The sequence below is a fragment of the Hyperolius riggenbachi genome, chromosome 11, assembly GCF_040937935.1.
Source record: "Hyperolius riggenbachi isolate aHypRig1 chromosome 11, aHypRig1.pri, whole genome shotgun sequence".
Lineage (NCBI taxonomy): Eukaryota > Metazoa > Chordata > Amphibia > Anura > Hyperoliidae > Hyperolius > Hyperolius riggenbachi.
The window spans coordinates 107,188,141-107,206,399 of record NC_090656.1 but is presented as its reverse complement, the minus strand read 5'-3'; the positions used below and the strand labels follow the sequence as shown (position 1 = coordinate 107,206,399).

The following is an 18,259-nucleotide window of genomic DNA, read 5'->3' as shown; positions in this document are numbered from 1 at the left end:
CCTCTTGTACCCTTTGAAGAAGCCACTGCTTCATGTGTCAGCTTTCTGGGTAAATGTGTTCCCCTTCCTTCCCTTCTTTCCATGTAGCTAGGCTCACTTACTAATGTATAGCCAGTACCTTCACATTTCTAGGCCTCCAGCCGTTTGTTGAGTACATGGGTTTGTCTAGCATTCCTGTTATTGGATTTTTATGAGAGTTTTCTAGGGTATGTATTCTCTGCTAAGTCTGTTGAGTGGAAAGATCTTTGTTCAAGAGTGCACTATTGGACATCTTTGTGTAAGTTCCAGAGCTGCCTGATTGTGTGTATTTCAATGCAAACGTTATTGACCCATGCACAGATTACAGTAGCTGAAGGCAATGCTAAATATCCCCATGCATCAACGGTGAAGCTGCTTGGCAATAAGACGAGGTGGCTGAGTGGTTAAGGCGATGGACTGCTAATCCATTGTGCTCTGCACGCATGGGTTCAAATCCCATCCTCGTCGAGCTTTGTATCCCAAAGCCAATGTTTTCTTCTCTGGCTCACCTTGGAAAGAAGCCCATGCCATGCAAAATAGAAAAAGACACCCACTCTAGAAAGCTAGGCAAGTTTGGGCAGTTGAGCCGGTCAGTCTCTTTCAGCAAGCTCTCTGACATATGCAGATGGCAGCAGAAAGTGCATTTCAATCGCAACTCTCAAGCTCTTTTATTTTTCCCATGCAAGTGCAAATAAATAGCCATTCTCCGGGGAATATTGCCTTCTAGAAGTAGTGGAACTGGAGCTGTCACTGTAGCTAGTCAAAAAAAAAAAAAAACGGCAGCATAGATACCTGCCCCCTTCTTCTCAGTTCATCCTGTTTTTAAAGGGAAACCATTGCAAGGCACTGCTGAGAGTTGAACTCAGGATCTCCTGTTTACGAGACAGGCGCTTTAACCAACTAAGCCACAGGGCCCCAAACCTCCAGCTAATTCATCCCAAGTCCATAGCAGCAGTTGCATATCATCCTTGTCAGCTGACCACTTGGATGATCTGTTCAGTACCAGTATCAGCTAGTAAGCTGCTCGTCATCACACTGAATGTACACATAGAGAAATCATATCATGATCAAAGGTTCTTCCTTCTATGTTTTGTTTTTAAAGAAATATGCAGAAAACCTTGTGCTAAATGTTAAGATGTGCTTCTTCTTTTGCACCACTCCTTGCAAGATGAAAGTGGCGGGCTGGCGGTAAAGCCTTTGCTGCTTTAAGAAATAGATCTTTTTGCTTAAAAGGAACCCGAGGTGTGAGACCTATGAAAGCTGCCTTATGTATTTCCTTTTAAACAATACCAGTTGCCTGGCAGTCTTGCTGATCTTTCTGGTCACTGGGGTCTAAATCACACACCTGGAACAAGCATGCAGCTAATCTTGTCAGATTTGTCTTAGACATCTGATCTGCATGCTTGTTCAGGGTCTATGGTTTAAAGAATTAGAGGCCGAGGACCAACAAGACAGCCAGGTAATGTGCATTATTTAAAAGAGAAATAAGCATGTCAGCCTCCCAATCCCTCCCACCTCGAGTTCCCTTTAACAGTGAATGAAAGATTTGAAGGGTGAACATCAAGATAACCCAACCAAGTCAAGTTCTGAGAACACTGCTTACTGAACTCATCCCTCTTGTACCCTTTGAAGAAGCCACTGCTTCATGTGTCAGCTTTCTGGGTAAATGTGTTCCCCTTCCTTCCCTTCTTTCCATGTAGCTAGGCTCACTTACTAATGTATAGCCAGTACCTTCACATTTCTAGGCCTCCAGCCGTTTGTTGAGTACATGGGTTTGTCTAGCATTCCTGTTATTGGATTTTGATGAGAGTTTTCTAGGGTATGTATTCTCTGTGAAGTCTGTTGAGTGGAAAGATCTTTGTTCAAGAGTGCACTATTGGACATCTTTGTGTAAGTTCCAGAGCTGCCTGATTGTGTGTATTTCAATGCAAACGTAATTGACCCATGCACAGATTACAGTAGCTGAAGGCAATGCTAAATATCCCCATGCATCAACGGTGAAACTGCTTGGCAATAAGACGAGGTGGCCGAGTGATTAAGGCGATGGACTGCTAATCCATTGTGCTCTGCACGCATGGGTTCAAATCCCTTCCTCGTTGAGCTTTGTATCCCAAAGCCAATGTTTTCTTCTCTGGCTCACCTTGGAAAGAAGCCCATGCCATGCAAAATAGAAAAAGACACCCACTCTAGAAAGCTAGGCAAGTTTGGGCAGTTGAGCCGGTCAGTCTCTTTCAGCAAGCTCTCTGACATATGCAGATGGCAGCAGAAAGTGCATTTCAATCGCAACTCTCAAGCTCTTTTATTTTTCCCATGCAAGTGCAAATAAATAGCCATTCTCCGGGGAATATTGCCTTCTAGAAGTAGTGGAACTGGAGCTGTCACTGTAGCTAGTCAAAAAAAAAAAAGACGGCAGCATAGATACCTGCCCCCTTCTTCTCAGTTCCACTTGTTTTTAAAGGGAAACCATTGCAAGGCACTGCTGAGAGTTGAACTCAGGATCTCCTGTTTACGAGACAGGCGCTTTAACCAACTAAGCCACAGTGCCCCAAACCTCCAGCTAATTCATCCCAAGTCCATAGCAGCAGTTGCATATTATCCTTGTCAGCTCACCACTTGGATGATCTGTTCAGTACCAGTATCGGCTAGTAAGCTGCTCGTCATCACACTGAATGTACACATAGAGAAATCATATCATGATCAAAGGTTCTTCCTTCTATGTTTTGTTTTTAAAGAAATATGCAGAACACCTTGTGCTAAATGTTAAGATGTGCTTCTTCTTTTGCACCACTCCTTGCAAGATGAAAGTGGCGGGCTGGCGGTAAAGCCTTTGCTGCTTTAAGAAATAGATCTTTTTGCTTAAAAGGAACCCAAGGTGTGAGACCTATGGAAGCTGCCTTATGTATTTCCTTTTAAACAATACCAGTTGCTTGGCAGTCTTGCTGATCTTTCTGGTCACTGGGGTCTAAATCACACACCTGGAACAAGCATGCAGCTAATCTTGTCAGATTTGTCTTAGACATCTGATCTGCATGCTTGTTCAGGGTCTATGGTTTCAAGAATTAGAGGCCGAGGACCAACAAGACAGCCAGGTAATGTGCATTATTTAAAAGAGAAATAAGCATGTCAGCCTCCCAATCCCTCCCACCTCGAGTTCCCTTTAACAGTGAATGAAAGATTTGAAGGGTGAACATCAAGATAACCCAACCAAGTCAAGTTCTGAGAACACTGCTTACTGAACTCATCCCTCTTGTACCCTTTGAAGAAGCCACTGCTTCATGTGTCAGCTTTCTGGGTAAATGTGTTCCCCTTCCTTCCCTTCTTACCATGCAGCTAGGCTCACTTACTAATGTATAGCCAGTACCTTCACATTTCTAGGCCTCCAGCCGTTTGTTGAGTACATGGGTTTGTCTAGCATTCCTGTTATTGGATTTTTATGAGAGTTTTCTAGGGTATGTATTCTCTGCTAAGTCTGTTGAGTGGAAAGATCTTTGTTCAAGAGTGCACTATTGGACATCTTTGTGTAAGTTCCAGAGCTGCCTGATTGTGTGTATTTCAATGCAAACGTTATTGACCCATGCACAGATTACAGTAGCTGAAGGCAATGCTAAATATCCCCATGCATCAACGGTGAAGCTGCTTGGCAATAAGACGAGGTGGCTGAGTGGTTAAGGCGATGGACTGCTAATCCATTGTGCTCTGCATGCATGGGTTCAAATCCCATTCTCGTTGAGATCTGTATCCCAAAGCCAATGTTTTCTTCTCTTGCTCACCTTGGAAAGAAGCCCATGCCATGCAAAATAGAAAAAGACATCCACTCTAGAAAGCTAGGCAAGTTTGGGCAGTTGAGCCGGTCAGTCTCTTTCAGCAAGCTCTCTGACATATGCAGATGGCAGCAGAAAGTGCATTTCAATCGCAACTCTCAAGCTCTTTTATTTTTCCCATGCAAGTGCAAATAAATAGCCATTCTCCGGGGAATATTGCCTTCTAGAAGTACTGGAACTGGAGCTGTCACTGTAGCTAGTCAAAAAAAAAAAGACGGCAGCACAGATACCTGCCCCCTTCTTCTCAGTTCCACCTGTTTTTAAAGGGAAACCATTGCAAGGCACTGCTGAGAGTTGAACTCAGGATCTCCTGTTTACGAGACAGGCGCTTTAACCAACTAAGCCACAGTGCCCCAAACCTCCAGCTAATTCATCCCAAGTCCATAGCAGCAGTTGCATATCATCCTTGTCAGCTCACCACTTGGATGATCTGTTCAGTACCAGTATCGGCTAGTGAGCTGCTCGTCATCACACTGAATGTACACATAGAGAAATCATATCATGATCAAAGGTTCTTCCTTCTATGTTTTGTTTTTAAAGAAATATGCAGAAAACCTTGTGCTAAATGTTAAGATGTGCTTCTTCTTTTGCACCACTCCTTGCAAGATGAAAGTGGCGGGCTGGCGGTAAAGCCTTTGCTGCTTTAAGAAATAGATCTTTTTGCTTAAAAGGAACCCAAGGTGTGGGACCTATGGAAGCTGCCTTATGTATTTCCTTTTAAACAATACCAGTTGCTTGGCAGTCTTGCTGATCTTTCTGGTCACTGGGGTCTAAATCACACACCTGGAACAAGCATGCAGCTAATCTTGTCAGATTTGTCTTAGACATCTGATCTGCATGCTTGTTCAGGGTCTATGGTTTAAAGAATTAGAGGCCGAGGACCAACAAGACAGCCAGGTAATGTGCATTATTTAAAAGAGAAATAAGCATGTCAGCCTCCCAATCCCTCCCACCTCGAGTTCCCTTTAACAGTGAATGAAAGATTTGAAGGGTGAACATCAATATAACCCAACCAAGTCAAGTTCTGAGAACACTGCTTACTGAACTCATCCCTCTTGTACCCTTTGAAGAAGCCACTGCTTCATGTGTCAGCTTTCTGGGTAAATGTGTTCCCCTTCCTTCCCTTCTTTCCATGTAGCTAGGCTCACTTACTAATGTATAGCCAGTACCTTCACATTTCTAGGCCTCCAGCCGTTTGTTGAGTACATGGGTTTGTCTAGCATTCCTGTTATTGGATTTTTATGAGAGTTTTCTAGGGTATGTATTCTCTGCTAAGTCTGTTGAGTGGAAAGATCTTTGTTCAAGAGTGCACTATTGGACATCTTTGTGTAAGTTCCAGAGCTGCCTGATTGTGTGTATTTCAATGCAAACGTAATTGACCCATGCACAGATTACAGTAGCTGAAGGCAATGCTAAATATCCCCATGCCTCAACGGTGAAACTGCTTGGCAATAAGATGAGGTGGCCGAGTGGTTAAGGCGATTGACTGCTAATCCATTGTGCTCTGCATGCATGGGTTCAAATCCCATCCTCGTCGAGCTTTGTATCCCAAAGCCAATGTTTTCTTCTCTGGCTCACCTTGGAAAGAAGCCCATGCCATGCAAAATAGAAAAAGACACCCACTCTAGAAAGCTAGGCAAGTTTGGGCAGTTGAGCCGGTCAGTCTCTTTCAGCAAGCTCTCTGACATATGCAGATGGCAGCAGAAAGTGCATTTCAATCGCAACTCTCAAGCTCTTTTATTTTTCCCATGCAAGTGCAAATAAATAGCCATTCTCCGGGGAATATTGCCTTCTAGAAGTAGTGGAACTGGAGCTGTCACTGTAGCTAGTCAAAAAAAAACAAAAAACGGCAGCATAGATACCTGCCCCCTTCTTCTCAGTTCCACCTGTTTTTAAAGGGAAACCATTGCAAGGCACTGCTGAGAGTTGAACTCAGGATCTTCTGTTTACGAGCCAGGCGCTTTAACCAACTAAGCCACAGTGCCCCAAACCTCCAGCTAATTCATCCCAAGTCCATAGCAGCAGTTGCATATCATCCTTGTCAGCTCACCACTTGGATGATCTGTTCAGTACCAGTATCGGCTAGTGAGCTGCTCGTCATCACACTGAATGTACACATAGAGAAAGCATATCATGATCAAAGGTTCTTCCTTCTATGTTTTGTTTTTAAAGAAATATGCAGAAAACCTTGTGCTAAATGTTAAGATGTGCTTCTTCTTTTGCACCACTCTTTGCAAGATGAAAGTGGCGGGCTGGCGGTAAAGCCTTTGCTGCTTTAAGAAATAGATCTTTTTGCTTAAAAGGAACCCAAGGTGTGAGACCTATGGAAGCTGCCTTATGTATTTCCTTTTAAACAATACCAGTTGCTTGGCAGTCTTGCTGATCTTTCTGGTCACTGGGGTCTAAATCACACACCTGGAACAAGCATGCAGCTAATCTTGTCAGATTTGTCTTAGACATCTGATCTGCATGCTTGTTCAGGGTCTATGGTTTAAAGAATTAGAGGCCGAGGACCAACAAGACAGACAGGTAATGTGCATTATTTAAAAGAGAAATAAGCATGTCAGCCTCCCAATCCCTCCCACCTCGAGTTCCCTTTAACAGTGAATGAAAGATTTGAAGGGTGAACATCAAGATAACCCAACCAAGTCAAGTTCTGAGAACACTGCTTACTGAACTCATCCCTCTTGTACCCTTTGAAGAAGCCACTGCTTCATGTGTCAGCTTTCTGGGTAAATGTGTTCCCCTTCCTTCCCTTCTTTCCATGTAGCTAGGCTCACTTACTAATGTATAGCCAGTACCTTCACATTTCTAGGCCTCCAGCCGTTTGTTGAGTACATGGGTTTGTCTAGCATTCCTGTTATTGGATTTTTATGAGAGTTTTCTAGGGCAGTGTTTCTCAACATTTTATTGGTATGTACCCCTTTTAAAACCCTGTACTTACCAAGTACCCCCTAGCATAGTAAACATTATAGCAAGTACCCCTTGACAAATATATATTTAAGCATAGCACATTATAATTGGTTCTAAACAATTTCCAAGCATTTACTATTGCTTTTAATTAGCTACAATACTAATTTGGTGTTGTTTAAATAAGATTTATCATTGTCTAAGGCTCTAAATTTGTTATTCTTGGACAGGTATATCAAGCCCGAGTACCCCCTGGAACCATCAGAAGTACCCCCTGGGGTACGCGTACCACAAGTTGAGAACCTATGTTCTAGGGTATGTATTCTCTGCTAAGTCTGTTGAGTGGAAAGATCTTTGTTCAAGAGTGCACTATTGGACATCTTTGTGTAAGTTCCAGAGCTGCCTGATTGTGTGTATTTCAATGCAAACGTAATTGACCCATGCACAGATTACAGTAGCTGAAGGCAATGCTAAATATCCCCATGCATCAACGGTGAAGCTGCTTGGCAATAAGGCGAGGTGGCTGAGTGGTTAAGGTGATGGACTGCTAATCCATTGTGCTCTGCACGCATGGGTTCAAATCCCATCCTCGTTGAGCTTTGTATCCCAAAGCCAATGTTTTCTTCTCTTGCTCACCTTGGAAAGAAGCCCATGCCATGCAAAATAGAAAAAGACACCCACTCTAGAAAGCTAGGCAAGTTTGGGCAGTTGAGCCGGGCAGTTGAGCCGGCCAGTCTCTTTCAGCAAGCTCTCTGACGTATGCAGATGGCAGCAGAAAGTGCATTTCAATCGCAACTCTCAAGCTCTTTTATTTTTCCCATGCAAGTGCAAATAAATAGCCATTCTCCGGGGAATATTGCCTTCTAAAAGTAGTGGAACTGGAGCTGTCACTGTAGCTAGTCAAAAAAAAAAAAGACGGCAGCATAGATACCTGCCCCCTTCTTCTCAGTTCCACCTGCTTTTAAAGGGAAACCATTGCAAGGCACTGCTGAGAGTTGAACTCAGGATCTTCTGTTAACGAGACAGGCACTTTAACCAAATAAGCCACAGTGCCCCAAACCACCAGCTAATTCATCCCAAGTTCATAGCAGCAGTTGCATATTACCCTTGTCAGCTCACCACTTGGATGATCTGTTCAGTACCAGTATCGGCTAGTAAGCTGCTCGTCATCACACTGAATGTACACATAGAGAAATCATATCATGATCAAAGGTTCTTCCTTCTATGTTTTGTTTTTAAAGAAATATGCAGAAAACCTTGTGCTAAATGTTAAGATGTGCTTCTTCTTTTGCACCACTCCTTGCAAGATGAAAGTGGCGGGCTGGCGGTAAAGCCTTTGCTGCTTTAAGAAATAGATCTTTTTGCTTAAAAGGAACCCAAGGTGTGAGACCTATGGAAGCTGCCTTATGTATTTCCTTTTAAACAATACCAGTTGCTTGGCAGTCTTGCTGATCTTTCTGGTCACTGGGGTCTAAATCACACACCTGGAACAAGCATGCAGCTAATCTTGTCAGATTTGTCTTAGACATCTGATCTGCATGCTTGTTCAGGGTCTATGGTTTAAAGAATTAGAGGCCGAGGACCAACAAGACAGCCAGGTAATGTGCATTATTTAAAAGAGAAATAAGCATGTCAGCCTCCCAATCCCTCCCACCTCGAGTTCCCTTTAACAGTGAATGAAAGATTTAAAGGGTGAACATCAAGATAACCCAACCAAGTCAAGTTCTGAGAACACTGCTTACTGAACTCATCCCTCTTGTACCCTTTGAAGAAGCCACTGAATGTACACATAGAGAAATCATATCATGATCAAAGGTTCTTCCTTCTATGTTTTGTTTTTAAAGAAATATGCAGAAAACCTTGTGCTAAATGTTAAGATGTGCTTCTTCTTTTGCACCACTCCTTGAAAGATGAAAGTGGCGGGCTGGTGGTAAAGCCTTTGCTGCTTTAAGAAATAGATCTTTTTGCTTAAAAGGAACCCAAGGTGTGAGACCTATGAAAGCTGCCTTATGTATTTCCTTTTAAACAATACCAGTTGCCTGGCAGTCTTGCTGATCTTTCTCGTCACTGGGATCTAAATCACACACCTGGAACAAGCATGCAGCTAATCTTGTCAGATTTGTCTTAGACATCTGATCTGCATGCTTGTTCAGGGTCTATGGTTTAAAGAATTAGAGGCCGAGGACCAACAAGACAGCCAGGTAATGTGCATTATTTAAAAGAGAAATAAGCATGTCAGCCTCCCAATCCCTCCCACCTCGAGTTCCCTTTAACAGTGAATGAAAGATTTGAAGGGTGAACATCAATATAACCCAACCAAGTCAAGTTCTGAGAACACTGCTTACTGAACTCATCCCTCTTGTACCCTTTGAAGAAGCCACTGCTTCATGTGTCAGCTTTCTGGGTAAATGTGTTCCCCTTCCTTCCCTTCTTTCCATGTAGCTAGGCTCACTTACTAATGTATAGCCAGTACCTTCACATTTCTAGGCCTCCAGCCGTTTGTTGAGTACATGGGTTTGTCTAGCATTCCTGTTATTGGATTTTTATGAGAGTTTTCTAGGGTATGTATTCTCTGCTAAGTCTGTTGAGTGGAAAGATCTTTGTTCAAGAGTGCACTATTGGACATCTTTGTGTAAGTTCCAGAGCTGCCTGATTGTGTGTATTTCAATGCAAACGTAATTGACCCATGCACAGATTACAGTAGCTGAAGGCAATGCTAAATATCCCCATGCCTCAACGGTGAAACTGCTTGGCAATAAGATGAGGTGGCCGAGTGGTTAAGGCGATGGACTGCTAATCCATTGTGCTCTGCACGCATGGGTTCAAATCCCATCCTCGTCGAGCTTTGTATCCCAAAGCCAATGTTTTCTTCTCTGGCTCACCTTGGAAAGAAGCCCATGCCATGCAAAATAGAAAAAGACACCCACTCTAGAAAGCTAGGCAAGTTTGGGCAGTTGAGCCGGTCAGTCTCTTTCAGCAAGCTCTCTGACATATGCAGATGGCAGCAGAAAGTGCATTTCAATCGCAACTCTCAAGCTCTTTTATTTTTCCCATGCAAGTGCAAATAAATAGCCATTCTCCGGGGAATATTGCCTTCTAGAAGTAGTGGAACTGGAGCTGTCACTGTAGCTAGTCAAAAAAAAACAAAAAACGGCAGCATAGATACCTGCCCCCTTCTTCTCAGTTCCACCTGTTTTTAAAGGGAAACCATTGCAAGGCACTGCTGAGAGTTGAACTCAGGATCTCCTGTTTACGAGACAGGCGCTTTAACCAACTAAGCCACAGTGCCCCAAACCTCCAGCTAATTCATCCCAAGTCCATAGCAGCAGTTGCATATCATCCTTGTCAGCTCACCACTTGGATGATCTGTTCAGTACCAGTATCGGCTAGTGAGCTGCTCGTCATCACACTGAATGTACACATAGAGAAATCATATCATGATCAAAGGTTCTTCCTTCTATGTTTTGTTTTTAAAGAAATATGCAGAAAACCTTGTGCTAAATGTTAAGATGTGCTTCTTCTTTTGCACCACTCTTTGCAAGATGAAAGTGGCGGGCTGGCGGTAAAGCCTTTGCTGCTTTAAGAAATAGATCTTTTTGCTTAAAAGGAACCCAAGGTGTGAGACCTATGGAAGCTGCCTTATGTATTTCCTTTTAAACAATACCAGTTGCTTGGCAGTCTTGCTGATCTTTCTGGTCACTGGGGTCTAAATCACACACCTGGAACAAGCATGCAGCTAATCTTGTCAGATTTGTCTTAGACATCTGATCTGCATGCTTGTTCAGGGTCTATGGTTTAAAGAATTAGAGGCCGAGGACCAACAAGACAGCCGGGTAATGTGCATTATTTAAAAGAGAAATAAGCATGTCAGCCTCCCAATCCCTCCCACCTCGAGTTCCCTTTAACAGTGAATGAAAGATTTGAAGGGTGAACATCAAGATAACCCAACCAAGTCAAGTTCTGAGAACACTGCTTACTGAACTCATCCCTCTTGTACCCTTTGAAGAAGCCACTGCTTCATGTGTCAGCTTTCTGGGTAAATGTGTTCCCCTTCCTTCCCTTCTTTCCATGTAGCTAGGCTCACTTACTAATGTATAGCCAGTACCTTCACATTTCTAGGCCTCCAGCCGTTTGTTGAGTACATGGGTTTGTCTAGCATTCCTGTTATTGGATTTTTATGAGAGTTTTCTAGGGCAGTGTTTCTCAACATTTTATTGGTATGTACCCCTTTTAAAACCCTGTACTTACCAAGTACCCCCTAGCATAGTAAACATTATAGCAAGTACCCCTTGACAAATATATATTTAAGCATAGCACATTATAATTGGTTCTAAACAATTTCCAAGCATTTACTATTGCTTTTAATTAGCTACAATACTAATTTGGTGTTGTTTAAATAAGATTTATCATTGTCTAAGGCTCTAAATTTGTTATTCTTGGACAGGTATATCAAGCCCGAGTACCCCCTGGAACCATCAGAAGTACCCCCTGGGGTACGCGTACCACAAGTTGAGAACCTATGTTCTAGGGTATGTATTCTCTGCTAAGTCTGTTGAGTGGAAAGATCTTTGTTCAAGAGTGCACTATTGGACATCTTTGTGTAAGTTCCAGAGCTGCCTGATTGTGTGTATTTCAATGCAAACGTAATTGACCCATGCACAGATTACAGTAGCTGAAGGCAATGCTAAATATCCCCATGCATCAACGGTGAAGCTGCTTGGCAATAAGGCGAGGTGGCTGAGTGGTTAAGGTGATGGACTGCTAATCCATTGTGCTCTGCACGCATGGGTTCAAATCCCATCCTCGTTGAGCTTTGTATCCCAAAGCCAATGTTTTCTTCTCTTGCTCACCTTGGAAAGAAGCCCATGCCATGCAAAATAGAAAAAGACACCCACTCTAGAAAGCTAGGCAAGTTTGGGCAGTTGAGCCGGGCAGTTGAGCCGGCCAGTCTCTTTCAGCAAGCTCTCTGACGTATGCAGATGGCAGCAGAAAGTGCATTTCAATCGCAACTCTCAAGCTCTTTTATTTTTCCCATGCAAGTGCAAATAAATAGCCATTCTCCGGGGAATATTGCCTTCTAAAAGTAGTGGAACTGGAGCTGTCACTGTAGCTAGTCAAAAAAAAAAAAGACGGCAGCATAGATACCTGCCCCCTTCTTCTCAGTTCCACCTGCTTTTAAAGGGAAACCATTGCAAGGCACTGCTGAGAGTTGAACTCAGGATCTTCTGTTAACGAGACAGGCACTTTAACCAAATAAGCCACAGTGCCCCAAACCACCAGCTAATTCATCCCAAGTTCATAGCAGCAGTTGCATATTACCCTTGTCAGCTCACCACTTGGATGATCTGTTCAGTACCAGTATCGGCTAGTAAGCTGCTCGTCATCACACTGAATGTACACATAGAGAAATCATATCATGATCAAAGGTTCTTCCTTCTATGTTTTGTTTTTAAAGAAATATGCAGAAAACCTTGTGCTAAATGTTAAGATGTGCTTCTTCTTTTGCACCACTCCTTGCAAGATGAAAGTGGCGGGCTGGCGGTAAAGCCTTTGCTGCTTTAAGAAATAGATCTTTTTGCTTAAAAGGAACCCAAGGTGTGAGACCTATGGAAGCTGCCTTATGTATTTCCTTTTAAACAATACCAGTTGCTTGGCAGTCTTGCTGATCTTTCTGGTCACTGGGGTCTAAATCACACACCTGGAACAAGCATGCAGCTAATCTTGTCAGATTTGTCTTAGACATCTGATCTGCATGCTTGTTCAGGGTCTATGGTTTAAAGAATTAGAGGCCGAGGACCAACAAGACAGCCAGGTAATGTGCATTATTTAAAAGAGAAATAAGCATGTCAGCCTCCCAATCCCTCCCACCTCGAGTTCCCTTTAACAGTGAATGAAAGATTTAAAGGGTGAACATCAAGATAACCCAACCAAGTCAAGTTCTGAGAACACTGCTTACTGAACTCATCCCTCTTGTACCCTTTGAAGAAGCCACTGAATGTACACATAGAGAAATCATATCATGATCAAAGGTTCTTCCTTCTATGTTTTGTTTTTAAAGAAATATGCAGAAAACCTTGTGCTAAATGTTAAGATGTGCTTCTTCTTTTGCACCACTCCTTGAAAGATGAAAGTGGCGGGCTGGTGGTAAAGCCTTTGCTGCTTTAAGAAATAGATCTTTTTGCGTAAAAGGAACCCAAGGTGTGAGACCTATGAAAGCTGCCTTATGTATTTCCTTTTAAACAATACCAGTTGCCTGGCAGTCTTGCTGATCTTTCTGGTCACTGGGGTCTAAATCACACACCTGGAACAAGCATGCAGCTAATCTTGTCAGATTTGTCTTAGACATCTGATCTGCATGCTTGTTCAGGGTCTATGGTTTAAAGAATTAGAGGCCGAGGACCAACAAGACAGCCAGGTAATGTGCATTATTTAAAAGAGAAATAAGCATGTCAGCCTCCCAATCCCTCCCACCTCGAGTTCCCTTTAACAGTGAATGAAAGATTTGAAGGGTGAACATCAAGATAACCCAACCAAGTCAAGTTCTGAGAACACTGCTTACTGAACTCATCCCTCTTGTACCCTTTGAAGAAGCCACTGCTTCATGTGTCAGCTGGCTGGGTAAATGTGTTCCCCTTCCTTCCCTTCTTTCCATGTAGCTAGGCTCACTTACTTATGTATAGCCAGTACCTTCACATTTCTAGGCCTCCAGCCGTTTGTTGAGTACATGGGTTTGTCTAGCATTCCTGTTATTGGATTTTTATGAGAGTTTTCTAGGGTATGTATTCTCTGCTAAGTCTGTTGAGTGGAAAGATCTTTGTTCAAGAGTGCACTATTGGACATCTTTGTGTAAGTTCCAGAGCTGCCTGATTGTGTGTATTTCAATGCAAACGTAATTGACCCATGCACAGATTACAGTAGCTGAAGGCAATGCTAAATATCCCCATGCATCAACGGTGAAGCTGCTTGGCAATAAGACGAGGTGGCCGAGTGGTTAAGGTGATGGACCGCTAATCCATTGTGCTCTGCACGCATGGGTTCAAATCCCATACTCGTTGAGCCTTGTATCCCAAAGCCAATGTTTTCTTCTCTGGCTCACATTGGAAAGAAGCCCATGCCATGCAAAATAGAAAAAGACACCCACTCTAGAAAGCTAGGCAAGTTTGGGCAGTTGAGCCGGTCAGTCTCTTTCAGCAAGCTCTCTGACGTATGCAGATGGCAGCAGAAAGTGCATTTTAATCGCAACTCTCAAGCTCTTTTATTTTTTCCATGCAAGTGCAAATAAATAGCCATTCTCCGGGGAATATTGCCTTCTAGAAGTAGTGGAACTGGAGCTGTCACTGTAGCTAGTCAAAAAAAAAAAGACGGCGGCATAGATACCTGCCTTCTTCTTCTCAGTTCCACCTGTTTTTAAAGGGAAACCATTGCAAGACACTGCTGAGAGTTGAACTCAGGATCTCCTGTTTACGAGACAGGCGCTCTAACCAACTAAGCCACAGTGCCCCAAACCTCCGGTTTTTTTTATCTAAAGTCCATAGCAGCAGTTGCATATCATCCTTGTCAGCTCACCACTTGGATGATCTGTTCAGTACCAGTATCAGCTAGTAAGCTGCTCGTCATCACACTGAATGTACACATAGAGAAATCATATCATGATCAAAGGTTATTCCTTCTATGTTTTGTTTTTAAAAGAAATATGCAGAAAACCTTGTGCTAATTGTTAAGATGTGCTTCTTCTTTTGCACCACTCCTTGCAAGATGAAAGTGGCAGGCTGGCGGTAAAGTCTTTGCTGCTTTAAGAAATAGATCTTTTTGCTTAAAAGAAACCCGAGGTGTGAGACCTATGGAAGCTGCCTTATGTATTTCCTTTTAAACAATACCAGTTGCTTGGCAGTCTTGCTGATCTTTCTGGTCACTGGGGTCTAAATCACACACCTGGAACAAGCATGCAGCTAATCTTGTCAGATTTGTCTTAGACATCTGATCTGCATGCTTGTTCAGGGTCTATGGTTTAAAGAATTAGAGGCCGAGGACCAACAAGACAGCCGGGTAATGTGCATTATTTAAAAGAGAAATAAGCATGTCAGCCTCCCAATCCCTCCCACCTCGAGTTCCCTTTAACAGTGAATGAAAGATTTGAAGGGTGAACATCAAGATAACCCAACCAAGTCAAGTTCTGAGAACACTGCTTACTGAACTCATCCCTCTTGTACCCTTTGAAGAAGCCACTGCTTCATGTGTCAGCTGGCTGTGTAAATGTGTTCCCCTTCCTTCCCTTCTTTCCATGTAGCTAGGCTCACTTACTAATGTATAGCCAGTACCTTCACATTTCTAGGCCTCCAGCCGTTTGTTGAGTACATGGGTTTGTCTAGCATTCCGATTATTGGATTTTTATGAGAGTTTTCTAGGGTATGTATTCTCTGCTAAGTCTGTTGAGTGGAAAGAACTTTGTTCAAGAGTGCACTATTGGACATCTTTGTGTAAGTTCCAGAGCTGCCTGATTGTGTGTATTTCAATGCAAACGTAATTGACCCATGCACAGATTACAGTAGCTGAAGGCAATGCTAAATATCCCCATGCATCAACGGTGAAGCTGCTTGGCGGTAAGACGAGGTGGCTGAGTAGTTAAGGCGATGGATTGCTAATCTATTCTGCTCTGCATGCATGGGTTCAAATCCCATCCTTGCTGAGCTTTGTATCCCAAAGCCAATGTTTTCTTCTCTGGCTCACCTTGGAAAGAAGCCCATGCCATGCAAAATAGAAAAAGACACCCACTCTAGAAAGCTAGGCAAGTTTGGGCAGTTGAGCCGGTCAGTCTCTTTCAGCAAGCTCTCTGACGTATGCAGATGGCAGCAGAAGTGCATTTCAATCGCAACTCTCAAGCTCTTTTATTTTTCCCATGCAAGTGCAAATAAATAGCCATTCTCCGGGGAATATTGCCTTCTAGAAGTAGTGGAACTGGAGCTGTCACTGTAGCTAGTCAAAAAAAAAAAAAGACGGCGGCAAAGATACCTGCCACCTTCTTCTCAGTTCCACCTGTTTTTAAAGGGAAACCATTGCAAGGCACTGCTGAGAGTTGAAGTCAGGATCTCCTGTTTACGAGACAGGCGCTTTAACCAACTAAGCCACAGTGCCCCAAACCTCCAGCTTTTTCATCCCAAGTCCATAGCAGCAGTTGCATATCATCCTTGTCAGCTCACCACTTGGATGATCTGTTCAGTACCAGTATCAGCTAGTAAGCTGCTCGTCATCACACTGAATGTACACATAGAGAAATCATATCATGATCAAAGGTTATTCCTTCTATGTTTTGTTTTTAAAAGAAATACCGTATATACTCGCATATAAGCCGACCCATGTATAGGCCGAGGTACCCACTTTTCCCTCAGAAACCAAGAAAAAGTGATTGCCTCGTGTATAAGCCCCCTCCCCAATAAAGCTCCCTCCACGGTAGCCAGATGTTCCCCCAGTACAAGTCAGCCCCCCTCCCCATAGCCAGATGTGCCCCAGGATCATACAGCTGTGTCTCAAGAAGCCACTAGATGGCATCATAGATATGAGACTAAGCGATTGCCACACAGGAAAAATTGCACCATTGACATGTTGCTTGCACGCTCCACTTCACAAGCCAGGGGACACAGATAGTCTTGAGCAGCACACTCTGCACACCATGTTTAAGGGGATGCGGGGCACGGACACAGCAGAGAGCAAGCTGGTAAGAGCAGGATCACTAGTGCAACATCCTTAGGCTCCTCTGCCATAACAAAACCTGCTCCACCATCTGTTTTGCTCCACTGACTCACATATAAGCCAAGGGGGTAACTTTTCAGCACATTTTTTATGCTGAAAAAGTAGGCTTATATGTGTAACGACCGGTGAAGCACAGAGAGGTCTGATTACCGGTGATCTGCAGTATCACAGGAAATACAGACGTATACCAGATTATATGTGATCTGCAGTATCACCGATAATCCAATATACTAGCTAACCTCTGGTCACCTGAGTAGAGTGTTGTGATTGGTGCAACAGTAATACAGAGGACAAGCCTCAGTGCAGCAAGGAGAACTGCACAGATTCCTTCCGCAGATCTGAGCTCTCCAAGACGGGAGGAGTCAGACTGACAGTAGGAAGGACAGACTGAAAGTAACCTTCAGGAGGAAGGATCACTAACAGAGCGAGGAACCGCCTCTAACAGTAAGGTCGGTTCTCGAGGTCGGGCAAGCCAGGTCGTACACACACGGACAGATAAAGTACAAGATCAGGAGGCAAAGGCGGAGTCAAAGTACAGGCAGGGTTCAGCAACGGGGTATCAGATATATCGGGCTACAAAATCAGGAGGCAGATGCAGAGTCAAGGAACGAGCCGGGGTTCGGCAACAGAGTATCAGAAATATCGAGGTACAAGATCAGAGTTCAGGAGAATAGTCGAGGCAGGCAAAAGTCAAAACAGATAATCACAATCAAACTAGTACTTTAAGCTATCAACAGAATCTAGCTTAGTGTAGGATTACAGCTCCAGCTGGTCCCGGCACACTAACGGATCTGACTACGGATCTGGGTGCTCCCACGTATGTGATCGCAACGCCAGACAAGATATGAGTGAACAGCCGGCAGTATATATACTCATACGTGTCCCCCAGCACCTCCCTGATTGCTGGACCAATGGGGAGCGGAGCTGGAGTCAGCTGACCTGCCTGATCAGCTGACTCTCTCCCGGATGTCATAAAGCTTGTTTGAGTGCGCGCGCGTCACTCTAAACCCTGTGGGACTACGAGTTCCAGCTACAGCAGCCCCGCTCTGCGGTGTCTCCGCAGCGGGGACATGTGCGCGAACCGCCGCGTCCAACGCGGCGGTTTCGCCGTGTTGCACAACATGCTGCACGGAGGCAGCCGCCTCATGATGTAAAGAGGCGGCTGCCTCTCCGTGTGATGCGGAAAGAGCCGCCCGCCGCTGGCTCATGGCGGCGGCTCTTCCGCGATTCCTCACAGTACCCCCCCCCCCCCCCCCCCCCCGAGGAGTTGACTCCGGACAACTCCTTCCAGGTTTTTCTGGATGTACCGCATGAAATTCCACCACTAATTCGTCCGCATGCATGCGTGCGGTTCCCAGGTACCCATTGCCTCTCCTCAATCCCGTACCCCTTCCAATGTACGAGATACTGCACCGAGTTCTGCACAGTACGTGAATCTATGATCCTCTCCACCTCATACTCAGGTTGGGCATCGACTAAGACAGGAGGAGGAGGAGTGGGACCCACCTGGACTGCGGGTTTGAGAAGTGATACGTGGAAAGACCTTACACCGCGCATGCTGGTGGGAAGATCAACGGTATATGTGACATTGTTGATCTTTTTGGTTATTGGAAATGGACCCACAAACCTGGGACCAAGCTTATTAGAAGGTTGTTTTAGGATCAAATGACGTGTGGACACCCAGACCAGGTCTCCTGGCTGGAACCTCCACTCCAACGACCGTCTCTTGTCGGCTTGACCCTTCTGACTCAAAAAAGCCTTCT

General features: G+C 44.1%; 15 non-coding genes across 15 annotated transcripts; 8 read left to right on the top strand and 7 right to left on the bottom strand.

Moving 5' to 3' along the window:
- The first annotated feature begins 404 nt into the window (after nt 1-404).
- On the top strand, nt 405-486 carry TRNAS-GCU (transfer RNA serine (anticodon GCU)). The gene has a single exon. It is a non-coding gene; the product is annotated as a tRNA-Ser (tRNA).
- Nucleotides 487-859: 373 nt separating this feature from the next.
- Nucleotides 860-933, bottom strand: TRNAT-CGU (transfer RNA threonine (anticodon CGU)). The gene has a single exon. It is a non-coding gene; the product is annotated as a tRNA-Thr (tRNA).
- A 1,102-nt stretch (nt 934-2,035) lies between these two features.
- On the top strand, nt 2,036-2,117 carry TRNAS-GCU (transfer RNA serine (anticodon GCU)). The gene has a single exon. It is a non-coding gene; the product is annotated as a tRNA-Ser (tRNA).
- A 372-nt stretch (nt 2,118-2,489) lies between these two features.
- On the bottom strand, nt 2,490-2,563 carry TRNAT-CGU (transfer RNA threonine (anticodon CGU)). Its single transcript has one exon. It is a non-coding gene; the product is annotated as a tRNA-Thr (tRNA).
- Nucleotides 2,564-3,665: 1,102 nt separating this feature from the next.
- TRNAS-GCU (transfer RNA serine (anticodon GCU)) lies at nt 3,666-3,747 on the top strand. Its single transcript has one exon. It is a non-coding gene; the product is annotated as a tRNA-Ser (tRNA).
- Nucleotides 3,748-4,118: 371 nt separating this feature from the next.
- Nucleotides 4,119-4,192, bottom strand: TRNAT-CGU (transfer RNA threonine (anticodon CGU)). The gene has a single exon. It is a non-coding gene; the product is annotated as a tRNA-Thr (tRNA).
- A 1,102-nt stretch (nt 4,193-5,294) lies between these two features.
- Nucleotides 5,295-5,376, top strand: TRNAS-GCU (transfer RNA serine (anticodon GCU)). Its single transcript has one exon. It is a non-coding gene; the product is annotated as a tRNA-Ser (tRNA).
- Nucleotides 5,377-5,750: 374 nt separating this feature from the next.
- TRNAT-CGU (transfer RNA threonine (anticodon CGU)) lies at nt 5,751-5,824 on the bottom strand. Its single transcript has one exon. It is a non-coding gene; the product is annotated as a tRNA-Thr (tRNA).
- A 1,438-nt stretch (nt 5,825-7,262) lies between these two features.
- On the top strand, nt 7,263-7,344 carry TRNAS-GCU (transfer RNA serine (anticodon GCU)). The gene has a single exon. It is a non-coding gene; the product is annotated as a tRNA-Ser (tRNA).
- Nucleotides 7,345-9,508: 2,164 nt separating this feature from the next.
- TRNAS-GCU (transfer RNA serine (anticodon GCU)) lies at nt 9,509-9,590 on the top strand. Its single transcript has one exon. It is a non-coding gene; the product is annotated as a tRNA-Ser (tRNA).
- Nucleotides 9,591-9,964: 374 nt separating this feature from the next.
- Nucleotides 9,965-10,038, bottom strand: TRNAT-CGU (transfer RNA threonine (anticodon CGU)). The gene has a single exon. It is a non-coding gene; the product is annotated as a tRNA-Thr (tRNA).
- A 1,438-nt stretch (nt 10,039-11,476) lies between these two features.
- Nucleotides 11,477-11,558, top strand: TRNAS-GCU (transfer RNA serine (anticodon GCU)). The gene has a single exon. It is a non-coding gene; the product is annotated as a tRNA-Ser (tRNA).
- Nucleotides 11,559-13,722: 2,164 nt separating this feature from the next.
- On the top strand, nt 13,723-13,804 carry TRNAS-GCU (transfer RNA serine (anticodon GCU)). Its single transcript has one exon. It is a non-coding gene; the product is annotated as a tRNA-Ser (tRNA).
- A 371-nt stretch (nt 13,805-14,175) lies between these two features.
- On the bottom strand, nt 14,176-14,249 carry TRNAT-CGU (transfer RNA threonine (anticodon CGU)). The gene has a single exon. It is a non-coding gene; the product is annotated as a tRNA-Thr (tRNA).
- A 1,558-nt stretch (nt 14,250-15,807) lies between these two features.
- TRNAT-CGU (transfer RNA threonine (anticodon CGU)) lies at nt 15,808-15,881 on the bottom strand. Its single transcript has one exon. It is a non-coding gene; the product is annotated as a tRNA-Thr (tRNA).
- Between the last annotated feature and the right edge of the window lie 2,378 nt (nt 15,882-18,259).